An 11439-nucleotide genomic window follows, 5' to 3' on the forward strand; every position below is an offset into this window, starting at 1 on the left:
GGAGCCTACCTAAAAAAAAAAAAAAAAAAAAAAAAAAAAAATTGGACTAATACCCCTTTCAAGAAAAACTAACCTCCTCCTCTTCCTAGTTAAACACAGTCTTTTCTGTTACCACAAGACTCATGAATCAGCTCTTTAAAATAGAGGTGTGGCTCACTGATAATCAAAAGTACTCTCAAGGAAATATCATTAGTGAATTACAAAGGATATTATTTTCAGGAAAAATACAGATCTCAGAAAGGGTTATCCTACTTTCAAGATAATGCAGATCAGAATTAATCATATAATTTCTTCTCCTCAAATAATTGGGACTAAATTTGGACTTCAGGCAATTATAGTTTCTTTCTAATAGGTGAAGTTTGGTTACATAGATTTCTATGGTGTTGGAAACCTCATAGAAATGATCTGTTGAAAGATGGACTTAAATAGACTTTAAAAAAAGTTTTGTGTATGTCTGGATCATGGTAATACCAAGTATAAATATCTCATAAAATAATATAGGGTCATTACTTACAGGAATTTAATGTGGCATAATTGATGTGTAAGAGGTTAACCCTTTTAATCTCTTCTAGTTAAAAGGAAAAAGTTGCTCAACAACTGCTCTTTAATTTTTCCCTTTCTGTTCTGCCCTCCAAAAGCACTAGCACACACAAAAATACTTTATTTACCAAATCCCTTAAACCTTTTATTATTAATTCCTTAACACCAATGCCCTAAAGACAGTTAAACAGAGAGTTAAGAGGCTAGAGCGGAGCTTCTGACTGCTAAAAAATAAATTTTCTTCTCTCTGTAAGGACAAAGAGGAGATAGCTTAAAAAATACAAAGAAATACTCAAGACACAAAAAGACAAATATTGTATGATTCCACTTATTTGAGACACCTAGAATAGGCAAATTCATAGAGACACAAAGTAGAATAAAGGTTATCACCAGCTGAGAGGGGAAGACAATGGGAAGTACTATTTATTGGATAGTTTCAGTTTGAGATGATGGAAAAGTTTTGCAAGTGGATAGTAGAGATGGCTGCACAATGTTGTGAAGGTGCTTAATGCCACTGAATTGTACTCTTAAAGAAGGTTAACATGGTAAATTCTAAGTGTGCAAGGATTACTGTAGTTGCAAACAAACAGACTTATTTATCTCATGCTACAGATTGCAAAGATACATTCATTTAACAAAATGGTTCTTATTGGCCTGTGGCTAAAGTGAAAGGATGAAGCCCTCTCCCAATTACATAAAGATGCTGTTCCAGAAGCCAGTTATCTACTTTTATATAAACATTAGAGCATATAAGACTGTTAGAAAAATTCCCAATCTTATTGGTATCACCAATAGGTAAGAGGCATTGTGTTACCTTTTAATACATAAAGCAAAGACAAACCCATATCCTGAATCCTAAAGTTCTCCCTCAAATTTAAATTCAGTGAAAGGAACAGGAGGGTGTGTGCAAGTGAGAGGAAATGGAAGTACTCTTCACACCCTGTGGCTTGTTCTATACAGTTACTCTCAGTATCTACTGAAAGCATTTTTAATAGGGATTTAGCCATGAGGAAAGGGAAGAAGAGGTAAGTCTCCCTTAGAAATTCTCCCTTTTCTTCTTGTCACTCACTAGAGGAGGAGGGAGTGTTTCAGGGCTCCAGTTTTTAATCTTATTTAATAAACAATTAACCCCCAAAAGAACAACCATTTCTCTATGAACCCAATTCTGAGGTAAATAAGAACGGAATACATCTTCAACACTAGTGTGAAAAATATACCTTATTATTTTTAAAATAACCTTGACACCTTATATGAAGTGACAATTTTTAATTTCTAATGATCTAGGTAGATATTAGTAGCTCAAGATTAAAATGAATACTTTAGTGTCTTCCAAAGCTCCAAATGTCCTCACAAAACAACTGCTAGTAAAAATAACTGTATATATACCATTATGAAAAAAATTAACTTAGAACATTTTTATCCCATACATTAAAATTGACTTTTCCAAAAGTTAAAAAAAAAAAAAAAGACTAATAGAAACAGAAGTTGAGGAATTCATAAAGTATTTAATCCATCTAAGGAGAAATAATTTTTCTAATGATGGAAGAAATATAAGAAATTACAATGGAAACAGTGAGTGGCTGTGGCATGAAGGTTTCTGTCAAAACAAAACAAAAATAGAAGCACCTAGCTGGCTCAGTTAGAAGAACATGTGACTCTTGATCTCAGGATCATGAATTCGAGCCCCACATTATATGTAGAGATTACTTAAAAATAAAAAAATCTTTGGGTGCCTGGGTGGTTCAATGGTTAAGCATCTGCCTTTGGCTCAGGTCATGGTCCGGGGATCAAGTCCAATATCAGGCTCCCCACAGGAAGCCTACTTCCTCCTCTGTCTATGTCTCTCCTCTTTCTGTGTCTCTCATGAATAAATAAAATCTTTAAAAAATAAATTTAAAAAAATTAAAATCTGTAAGAAAATAAAAAACAAATACCACAGATGGGGGAAATCTTTCAATATACTTGAAAATAAATTAACATCTACAATAAAAGGCTTACAAAAGTATCTAAGGCCATAAAGACCCAAACGGATAAATGAGCAAAAAGAAAAGAATTTACAGTCATAGGAATAAATGTTTCACTGTCCTAATAATTAAAATGTTAAAACAGTATGCATCCGCAATACTCAAAAACTTTTAAAGTTAAAGCAGTACTTACGTATCATTTACAACTATTAAGCTGGAAATATATTTGTTTTAAAATATTAAAATCCATTATTAATAAGGTCGGTTGTGAATAAACAAGTACTGTAAACTGTTAGTGGCACTGCAAATTAGAGGAGACTGATGTCAGCAGTTTGGTAATACCAATCAAGCACTATATAAATGTTCATATTTGCTGATCTAGTAATTTCATTTTTTTAAGATGACAAGGTTTTTTAAAAAGTATTTTATTTCATTTTGAGACAGCGAGAGTGTGTGCGCATGTGCAAGATTGGGGGGGAGGGGCAGAGGGAGAGGGAGAGAGAATCTTAAGCCCACCCCAGCTGAGTGCAGGAGTGTGGAGCCTACTGTTGGTCTCAATCTCACAACCCTGAGATCAGGACCTGAGCCAAAATCAAGTGTGATGCTCAACTGACTGAGCCACTCAGGTGCCCCCCAGTAATTTTATTTTATTTTTTTATTTTTAAATGTTATTTATTCATGAGAAACAGAGAGAGAGAGAGAGAGAGAGAGAGAGAGGCAGAGACACAGGCAGAGGGAGAAGCAGGCTCCATTCAGGGAGCCTGATGTGGGACTCGATCCTGGGTCTCCAGGATCACACCCCGGCCGAAGGCAGCAGTAAACCACTGAGCCACCCAGGCTGTCCAGTAATTTTATTTTAAAAGAAAAAAGTTATACATACAAAACCTATGTGGCAGCCTTATTTGTAATAGTTAAATGAAAATCCACAACACAGGAATCTTCCAGTTTATTTCCACAAACAGATACTGTTAGCTGGGAGAGTAAAGAGGTAAAGTCAAGAGGGAAAAGTGACCTACAGAGACACGGTTAAAGTGCTCTGGGATCACTCAAGGTAAGGAGGAATCATTAATCTTTTACACCAATTTTTCATACTGTATTTCCTACCAAAGTGCAAAGGAGAGAATAAGCAGCTGCATAGAGAGAATCAAGTACATTGGTAATCAACTCGATGGTGTGTTGCGGGGTAAAGATGGGGAAGGGGAGTTCTCACTAAGAAATTGAACATGTCGAGTTCCACCAGAATCAGCCATCCACAGAGGAAACAAATTAATAAGCAAGAGCACTTAAGTTTTGTCAGACAATCATAAGATTGTTTTCTATTCTTTTTTTTTTAAGATTTTATTTATTTATTCATGACAGAGAGAGAGAGAGAGAGAGAGGCAGAGACACAGGCAGAGGGAGAAGCAGGCTCCATGCAGGGAGCCCAACATGGGACTCGATCCGGGGTCTCCAGGATCACACCCCAGGCTGAAGGCGGCGCTAAACCGCTGGGCCACCGGGGCTGTCCGATTGTTTTCTATTCTTAAATAAAATACAGTCAACACTTAACTAAATAGTACTCCTGGAAATGTGACTAACAAGTTCACATCTGAAAGAATAAACGTAGGGAATTTTAACAATGAGAGTTTTTTGGCCACAGATTTTACTAAAATTAGATTTGATTTGAAATGTTTACCTGACAAAAATATCCAGTAACATCACATACTACAAATAAATTTCTAAATCAGTGCACTGACAGCTCACATCCTGAGAGATTTCCCTTGCCACTCAGTACACTTGAATAGAAGGATGCACCTATAGCACTCATCACAATACTACTTTTCCCTTTGCCAGGTCTGATATTTTCTCATATTTATTAAACACCACACAGTTTACAAAGACCTCTTACTTATATTCTTATCTCACATCCCCAAAGAAGTGATTATTATCCTTTTTAACAGATGAGGAACCTAAAGTTTAAGGAGGTTAGCTGACTTGAATAATCAGTGACAACATGGTAGAAATGGAAGTAGAACCCAGGTCTTCAGACTCCAAAGATAGGAAACATATTATATTGAGTAAATAGGTCAGAGCTTTCAGATAGATGGTCAAAACCAACACCTCGTGTTTTATTTTATTTTATTTTTTTACAGATTGTATTTATCTTATCATGAGAGACACACAGTGAGAGGCAGAGACACAGGCAGAGGGAGAAGCAGGCTCCACACAGAGAGCCCAACGCGGGACTCGATCCCAGGACTCCAGGATCGCGCCCTGGGCCAAAGGCAGGCGCCAAACCACTGAGCCACCCGGGGATCCCAACACCTCGTGTTTTAAACATAACAGAGAAGTTAAACTGAAAAATCAAGCTCGAATCTGAAAGCTGTATAGTTTTAACCACCTCTTCCCTAAAAATCAAACCGACACTAAACACACTTCCTCTCCTAAAATCCCCTGGAATGTTTTTGGTTGCAAATCATAAAATCTTAGAATTTGAGAGACCAACTAATCCAGAGTACTCTTTTAAGAAATGAGAAAACTGAAGCACAAGGCTTGTGACCTGCTTAGAGATGATGACACCAAAGCTTTCTACGACAATATAGTGTGTTTTCTTCTAAGGCTCATACCAATCGATGGCACTCAAGAGATGCTGTTTTGCTGAGAATACAGGAGACAGAATGCAAGTATTAGCGGAAAGTTCGTGTCTAATCTCAGCTAGGCCCTAACTGCTGGTCAGTGGCCCATTCACTCATCTTTGGTTGGCTCCCTTACCTTTTCCACAACTGCTATTCCAAAACTTTAACCGTTTCTGAAGTTGGCTAACCCACTCTATCTAGCCTTTTATCATTCTGAAGATAACTTAACCCCTTCCTTTGAAAAGAAAGATAAAAAAGAGGTCACTAGACATTAACAGACCTTATAAGGCAGAAATTGTGATCCTGAGCTTTGCAGTCAAAATATATCTGGATTCCAGATCTCTTCCATTACTTATATGGTGCTTTTGGGAAATGAAGTTAATCTCTCTGAGCCATTTCTTCAACTGTCAAATGGGAATGCCCACCCACTCTACAGAATTTTTGGAAAATTAAATAACACATATAAGTGTATCTAAGGTGCCTAACTCAGTCTGTGAAGCATGCAACTCTTGATTTTGAGGTCATGAGTTTAAGTCCCAAACTGGCTGTAGAGGGGCAGCCCCGGTGGTGCAGTGGTTTAGCGCCGCCTGCAGCCCAGGGTGTGATCCTGGAGACCCAGGATAGAGTCCCACATCGGGCTCCCTGCATGGAGCCTGCTTCTCCCTCTGCCTGTGTCTCTCTGCCTCTGCCTCTCTCTCTCTCTCTCTGTGTGTCTCTCATGAATGAATAAATAAAATCTTAAAAACAAAAACAAAAACAAAAACAACTGGTTGTAGAGCTTACTTAAAAAAAAAAGGTACCTAGATCAGTGTACAGGGTAAGTGGCTGGTGACTACTCCAATTTTAATTCCCATCTCCATCACTTCCAAACACATCTTCCTCCATCCTTTCATGTTTCACTTTCAAGGCTCACCACTCCATCAGCTCTCAATTTTATCTCCTTCCAAGGCTTCTTTATCATCTCCCATTTCTTTTGTGCCAATCTTCAGTATCTGCCTCTATGCGGTTCCTTTTCCTTCACCTTCAAAGATGTCAAATCTTTCCCATCTTTTAAAATCAAATCAAACAAAAAGTCCCTCAAAATCCAACTCTTCTAGCACTTACTCTAAGTATCTTCCTAAACCCCCTAACCTACCCTAAGACAGCAAACACCTTTCAAAACAGATCAGATTATGGCAATTACCTGCTCTAAAAACCTTTGAGGGTATAACAATTCCCTAAGCATAATGCCTTAGCAAAGCACTGTGAATCCTTCTCAGCAACTGACCATCAAACTTTCCTTTCACCAGCCACTCTATTAACTGTTCAAGCCCAGGGGTCCAGAGACCCCCTAAGTATTTCATAACCCTCTAAAATTATATGCATCTTTGTGTATGTGCAGTTGTCTGGGTGAAAATTTATTGCTTTTCTCAAATTTCTGAGAGGGCATCTGAACCAAAAAATGTTAAAAACCAACTCCAAAACCCTCTTAGCTGTACCAGACTTCACTCTTTCCCAGACACACACCTCAAACTTTCCCCCATCCATTCCTATGCCAAACTGCTTCCTCTGGCTGATCAGGCGTGGTGGTGGTTGGGGGAGTCAGGCTGGAATAACCTTAATAGTAACAGGTCTACTGGGTGAATTCTTATTCACCCCTCAAGAACAAGCTCCAAAATCACTTCCTCTGTAATGCCTTCCTTCACAGTCTACCAAATCAGAATCACTCAGTCCCTTTCCTATACTGTAACACAGATCTACTGAACACTTAACCACTCTCAGGTACTGTAATGTAAGCTTTTCAAGGCAGAGGCTCAATACTGTAACATGTCTGTACCTCCAGAACATAACCCAGATCCTAGCACATGATGGGCAAAACAAAAACCTGCTGAATAAACCATTTTTGGCACTGCATTTGTGTCCTGGTATTCTCCACAACTGCCTCTGCCCACTTTTGTTATTTGTTCACTCATTCAACAAACATTTATAAAATTCCAACAAAATACCTGGACCTATGTGCTAAGCAGTAAGGATACAGCCTAGGACGCAGTCCTTGGCATTTAAGACCTTTAACTGTGATGATACAGAACAAATATAATGGGTTTATTTGATGAGTGCACAAAGGGTCATGGTGGCCCATATGAAGAGGTGACTAATGGTCACGGAATGTCCTAAAAGGAAACATTACACTCTCTTAGGCCAGAGTATCTACTCATTCTGTCTCTTTCTTTATAAACAACCTTCTTCCAAAGCTCCTTTTCCTTTTCTAAACGTTATAATGTGACCAAATACCCTACTCCTGGAAATAATTCCACAATTATTCCTTAAAATTCCATAATTTACTCCTGGAAATTATTCTACAATAATTCCACAGATAGAGCAGGATGATTATACCCATGTCAAAGATTAGAAAACTAAACTTCAAAGAGGTCACTGCTAAAGGTGGCACATGAATGAGGGAGAATTTTTATTTAGTACTTATCTACTGCCTGACTCTTCCAACCACCCCCCCACCCCCCCAATCAGCCTATAAGCCTCAAGGAAAAGAATTCTGTTTTCATTGCATGGTCCTTAGGATCGGATTCCTGCATTTCCAGGAATCTGATTCCAGTGTCTAGAACACAACAGGCTTTCAGTAAATATATATCAACTGAATGAATGGATTAATTTGAAAATAAAGTGGTCCAATAGTAAAACACACAAGGGAAAAAAATTTCTTTCCATCATGATGGCGTAATAAGAAATTTAAAACAGGTTTCTACTAGTTAGGAAAGGCTAGACCAATTGTACGGACTCAATTCCATTGGCATGTTATGCATTTTACCTAAGAAGAATTTAAATAAAGGAGGTGAAGTAAGTTTCTATTTCTGATGTCACATTCGTGGCATGTACTGACATAAGCCAAGATTTAGCTGCAGGTTTGAAACTGATTAATAAAAGTCTTTACAAAAAGCAAACACTAAAGAAGGCATTTTCTTGAGACTTGACATTGCCTGGAAAAGTATCTGAATTTCATTTCTTTCTTCAATGTTAGTTCCAGCAGCCAAAACTGCTGTATAGATGTTTTCCAACATATGCTTCAAAACCTTTAAGCAAAGATTAGCTAAAACTTTTTAGTAATGAGGGACACCTGAGTGGCTCAGTGGTTGAGCATCTTCCTTGTCTCAGGTCATGATCCCGGGGTCCTGGGCTGGAGTCCCACATCAGGCTCCCCATAGGGAGCCTGCTTCTCTCTCTGCCAATGTCTCTGCCTCTTTCTCTGTCTCTCATGAATAAATAAATAAAATATTTAAAAAAAAAACTTTTTAGTAATGATTAGACAAAACCATGCCTAGTAACTCACCACTCTTCCACCCCCAAGGGTTCCATATAATTGCCATTGGTTTGAAGCACAAAATAATCACCGCATAACATCAAACAAGGTGATGAGACCAACGTTGAATATGATTTATGGTTTAGTATGACATTGTTTTATCTTCTAGAAACTCCAGTTCCTTATAAGTCACTTTGTTCTGATTATAAAATATTTCCATTATTTTTCTTCATTATTTAAATTTCAATAAATCATAAGCTGTTGGTGGTGGTATGATGAAAACTGCAACAGGTGTGAGGTAATGAAAAGAGCACTGGACTGGAATATGGTTTACTCTACTATTTCCTATCTAGGTTAACTGTGTGACCTTGGGCAAGTCACTTAACATTCTAGAGGCTGTGAATTTAACATTTATCAGCTGTAAAATGAATACTACCACCTCATGAAACTGTAGCGAGAAAATATATAATATGGGTGCCTGGGTGGCTCGGTTAAGTATCTGCCTTTGGCTGAGGTCATAATCCCAGGGTCCTTGCTCAGCAGGGAGTCTGCCTCTCCCCTCTCCCTTTGCCCCTCCACTCAGTTTGTGCTCTCTTTCTCTCTCAAATAAATAAAATCTTTCAAAAAATAACGTAATATAAATGATGAGTTTTCTAACTAACTAACTAACTAACTAACTAACTAACTAACTAACACTAACAGGGCAGCCCGGGTGGCTCAGCAGTTTAGCGCAGCCTTCAGCCCAGGGTGTGATCCTGGAGACCCAGGATCCAGTCCCACATTGGGCTCCCTGCATGGAGCCTGCTTCTCCCCCTGCCTGTGTCTCTGTCTCTGATGAATAAATAAATAAATAAAATCTTTAAAAAAAACATTAACAGCAACAGCATGTTTGAACAAGTAACAGCCAGTCATTAGCAACTACTGTTCTTAGATTATTTTTAAAATTTCTAGAGCAATTCTACAGATGCTCCTTCAAAACACAACCAAGAAAACAACCAGTCCCTACTCACTGCTGCATTAAACTGAAGAACAACTTCATTAAAGACCTCCATCCCTGTACAATATTACCAACACAATCTGGGATTCCCAGAGTAAATCACTTCCATCATGACATATCTAAATAATAGAGTACAACAGACTTTTATTTCATTTGCCAACTTGACTAGGGAGGGAATTTAACCTATATAACTCTAATAACTTTCCCTGATTCATGTAAAGAACTCCTGGTTGTCCCCATTTCGGAGACTTGAGATACATAATTATTTTTCAAAAAGAGTGTCCACAGTGGCGTCTAGAAAGTTTTGCCTTATGCTGAATCTAGCAATGCATTCTTCCAACTCAACATAAAGTTACCACTATCTAACAAAAGTTGATTAAATCCACACAATTCACCGGTTTCGGTAAGGATCTACTACTACCTTTCCTCCTCAAACTGGCTTCGCTCCTAGTAATTTGGTGAACTGGTCTCTTTGTTGCTTTCTAGAAGCCACTAGGTTTCTGGTTTCCCCATAACGCAGATCCTTCTATTAATAGGCATTTTCTTCCAACTTTTTGTTTCGAGCAAAAGAAATAAAAGGACTGGCGGGTACGAGGGGCGAGGGAATGGGTGGCTGAACAAAGTCCTGTAGCTTTCTTCTGCGTGCAATGAATGAAAAGACTGCTCCGTGCCCTATAAATCACTTTCCTCCAAGATTCAAGAGGTGTGTGAACTATCATTTTGCTCAGCCGCGCTGGTTCTTTGGTTCCCGGATCACCGCTGCAACCTATGCAGACACCGCAGCAAATTCGGTCCCTTCCCAGTTTCCTGGGGAGGGGGCTCACTTCTTTTTCACAGGCCCATCCCCCTACGGAGAAAGACGCCTGGAGATTCGTGCCCTGAAGCCGCGCGGGGCTGACGTTTCAGAGTTAGACAATAACCTCGAGGATTTTCAACAGAAATTCCGTCTGCCGCTGCCTGGCTCCGAGCCTCCGCTCTACGCAGCCGGGATGCAGAGGTCCGATAGAGGACGGGTTTGAAAAATGGACTTTGACCTGATCCGGTTGCCGTAACCGGATCCCCAGGGACCGGTCCCCAACAGGGGCGTCCCGGCGGGCTCCCCGGAGGAGGGGACTCCACGCACGGGCACAAAGGGGCAGCCCAGACAAAAGGGCCCCGCCAAGTTGCGGGGGGCGGAGAGGGCCAGCCCGCGCGGCAGGCGGAGAAACCACGGCGGCACCGTTGTGGGAGGGCGGAGGAGGAGCAGGCGGCGGCGGCCCCGGCCCAACCCGCCCCGCCCTGGCCCGACCCGACCGCGGCTCCGGCCGTTACCCTCGCCCGGACCGCGACCTCCTCGCGGAGCCAAGAACGCGGCCCGAGTCTAAGAGGCTCCCGCAGCCAGACCCCGCGCACTTCCCGCTCACTTTCCCTCGCTCATCCAACTCACCCGGGTGGCCGCCGCCGCCTCCTCAGCTTCCACAGTAGTTTCCCCCGGAAATCCTACCTGGCCCGCCGGCCGCCAGCCTGCAGCCAGAGCCTTCGCCTTCGCCCCCGGGAGGGGGAGCGGGAGCGGGCCGGACAGTGAGGGGTAGGAAGTGCAGCCGCGGGGGCTCACGGGACTTGTAGTCTTCGGCAAGGGCCAGCTGTGTCGCGGGCTGGACAAGATGGCGAGACTCTGCAATCTCTGTTCGCGGTGGGCGGGCGGGCGGGCGGGGGGGGGCGGGGCTGTGGCCCTACCCGGCCTCTCTGGGCATGCGCCACCCGCTGCCAGCGCCCTGCGGTTAGAAGAACTTGGGCACCTTTTCTGGTGCCCGAGGAGGCAAAGGTCTTTGGACTTGGGAGGATAGAATTGAGTACTCGGCTGCAGGCAGTGCGTAAGGAAGGAGCTGTTGCAAGTCTGCTGTTGTAGAAAACTGGGTCCAGTCTCTGGTCAAATTTCATTTATAATTTCTGCAAAAGGAAAAAAAAAACTATGGAGGGTCACTTCGAAGTACAAAAACTTAGAAGTAAGTTATCCTTAGTTTTGTGCATAAGGAATTAACCCAGTAATCA

At 41.1% G+C, this 11439-nt stretch overlaps 1 protein-coding gene across 3 annotated transcripts in view; it reads right to left on the reverse strand.

Moving 5' to 3' along the window:
* PHACTR4 (phosphatase and actin regulator 4) overlaps positions 1 to 11059 on the reverse strand; it is a 102865-nt gene extending 91806 nt beyond the window's left edge. For 2 of the 3 annotated variants that reach the window (XM_077898870.1, XM_077898869.1), the window contains exon 1: positions 10835 to 10980. The gene's annotated coding sequence lies outside the window, so the exon portion shown is untranslated. Of the gene's footprint in view, positions 1 to 10834 lie in introns of all 3 variants that reach the window. The other variant, XM_077898871.1, reaches the window with a different exon arrangement.
* Positions 11060 to 11439: the final 380 nt, after the last annotated feature.

This window comes from Canis aureus, chromosome 5 (genome assembly GCF_053574225.1).
Source record: "Canis aureus isolate CA01 chromosome 5, VMU_Caureus_v.1.0, whole genome shotgun sequence".
NCBI classification, from domain to species: Eukaryota; Metazoa; Chordata; class Mammalia; order Carnivora; family Canidae; genus Canis; species Canis aureus.